General features: G+C 35.6%; 1 protein-coding gene and 1 long non-coding RNA gene across 2 annotated transcripts in view; one reads left to right on the top strand and one right to left on the bottom strand.

Moving 5' to 3' along the window:
• LOC122259898 (venom phosphodiesterase 2-like) overlaps positions 1–2,500 on the bottom strand; it is a 17,676-nt gene that overhangs the window by 11,339 nt on the left and 3,837 nt on the right. The window lies entirely within an intron of this gene.
• LOC147469887 (uncharacterized) overlaps positions 1–2,500 on the top strand; it is a 7,399-nt gene that overhangs the window by 1,161 nt on the left and 3,738 nt on the right. The window contains exon 2 of the long non-coding RNA XR_015191831.1: positions 523–692. This is a non-coding gene — a long non-coding RNA (uncharacterized LOC147469887). The remainder of the gene's footprint in view (positions 1–522; positions 693–2,500) is intronic.

The raw sequence follows: 2,500 nt of genomic DNA on the forward strand, positions 1-2,500 counted from the left end.
CTTTTAAACCACTAATTGCATGTTGAGCAAATATAGTCAGAATTACCTGGTCTTATATTTCATTGAGCATTCAAGGTCTTTGCATGCAGGTGGTTAAAGAGGTTGGAGGAGCATGAAGCCACAGCATTGAAGTTTTGGTCATAAATCCATGTTTGTCTGACAGCGGTTTTCCCGAAAAGATGACGGAGCATATATATATATATATATATATATATATATATATATATATATATATATATATATATATGTGTGTGTGTGTGTGTGTGTGTGTGTGTGTGTGTGTGTGTGTGTGTGTGTGTGTGCATTGCTGTTGTGTGTGTGTGTGTGTGTGTATGTGTGTGTATATATGTATGTATACTGGTTTGTGAGTGTGTTTGTGTGTGTGGGGGAGGTGTTCGTGCGTGCATGTTATTCATGTGGGTGTATGAGCGTGTGTGTGTGGGGGGGGGGGGTGCATGTGGTGTGTGTGTGTGTTTGTGAGTGCGTTCGTACGTGCGTATCTATGCACGCTGTGTGCGTTAGTGTGTTCCACCTGTCATCTTCCTTGTTCATGGCCAAACCTACGTGTGCTTATCTCGAGTCCCCAAGCCATCCCCGGAGGCTCTGGACCAGTCAGATGGGATTTCTCTCTTCTCGAAACGAGCCTGTTTTCCAGTACCTAAAATGCCTCAGACACGTTTTAACACGTCAAGGTAAGCAGGAATTCCGTACATCTATATCTGTCAATTACTTTTATTGTCTCACTCGCCTACCTGATACGCAATTTGTTTGCAGTCGTGCCTCGTGTGTGTTTGGTAAGACAAGAACACGCTGTATCTTTCGCTCGTCTCGGATAACAACCAAATGACTTCTCCGTATGAGGCTTGGCTCGTGCCCAAACCGAGGCGTTTTTTTTTTTTTTTTTTTTTTTTACTTTTCTTTCTCTGTATGTTTTTTTTATTTTTTTGTTTAAGAAAGTTCGGGTTTAGTCTTTCAGTTTAAATTTTCTTGTGTGTTTTTTTTTTTCTTTCTCTTGTCTTCTGAGTTTCACGAATATCATTTTATCTCATTAATTCTCACTCGCACCTTTTCACTCAATCAGCATCAACCCAACGTCCGGGTGTGGGTAACCAAACTTTCCTATTATCTTGTAATGCAACCCAAGTTTCCTTTCGTTGACGTTTTTGGTTACACCGAGGCGCCGCGTTGCCAAATAAGGTAACGCCTATTCCTTCCAGCAACCGAACACGTTATCCCTTTCACCAAAATACTATCATTGGACAGCAATCTTTAAGATTCTTAAATAAGGTTAAAATATCGAATTGGAATGGGACACACATTTGTTTGAGGTCACAATTTGATACTTAATCCATATCATTTTATTCATTAAAAAGATCGCACTTTTCACTCAATCGCATACCCAAACTTCTGGTGTGGGTAACCAAACTTTCCTATTATCTTGTAATGCAACCACGTATTCTTGCGTTATGTTTTTTGGTTACACCGAGGCGCCGCGTTGCGCCCAAATCAGGTCCGCCTTACATCCGCACTACATTGGGCAGGAAGAAGCGAAACAACATCGAGTGGAAAACCCAGAATTCCCAACAATGCCCTCTGCAACATGTAAAAGGTGAAGTCCTTAGGGGTATTTTGTAAGCGATAATCCCAGTGTTTTTAAACATTGCAAGGTTAACGAAGGAGACTTATATCAGAAGAGTTTGTTGGTGTCAGATGTCATGCATACATGCGTGTAGTGTATGTGTATACTTGTCTTTTTTACGTGTAGTTAATGTTCAGAAATTATATGGATGGAGTCTGTTTTCGTTAACTTGTTATAGTTCATGTAAATATACTTTCATGAATAACGTGTAGACAAGATGCAAAAAAAATTTGACTCGGGTGTATGTTATATTTTTTATATCTGTTTATGTTCACTACTAGCCTCACGTATATCAAAAAGATGTATTAATCTGTGAACCCAAAAAGATATTCGAACATAGCAATTAGATTATCAAATTTCTTGTCCACCGGAAGCGATTAATATGGCATCGTTATGATAGTGATGACTGAAAGGATGTTAGTAACTTTTTATTAGAATACCGGAAATTAATTTTGATTTTTTTTTTTTTAATTAAAAATTTTAATGAAGATAAGGAACCGAAGTAATAATTTTGATTATTCCGTACTGTGATGACAATCTAAACATCATATAAACACCATCATCCGGCAGCGACCCATTTGTTAATACATATATACATACATACATACACACACACACACCACACACACACATTACATAATATTATAATAAATATATATATATAATATAATATATATATATATTATATATAGTATATATATAAAAATATATATATATTTATATATAGATATGATATATACTTAGATATACATTGTAATATAATACAGTATATAAATTACAAATATATTATATATATATATATATATATATAATAACATATATAATATAGATATAATAGGTATAAATTATATACAGATATAT

This window comes from Penaeus japonicus, unplaced genomic scaffold (assembly GCF_977035675.1).
Source record: "Penaeus japonicus unplaced genomic scaffold, GWHDUDI00000001_assembly GWHDUDI00000018, whole genome shotgun sequence".
Classification (NCBI taxonomy): domain Eukaryota; kingdom Metazoa; phylum Arthropoda; class Malacostraca; order Decapoda; family Penaeidae; genus Penaeus; species Penaeus japonicus.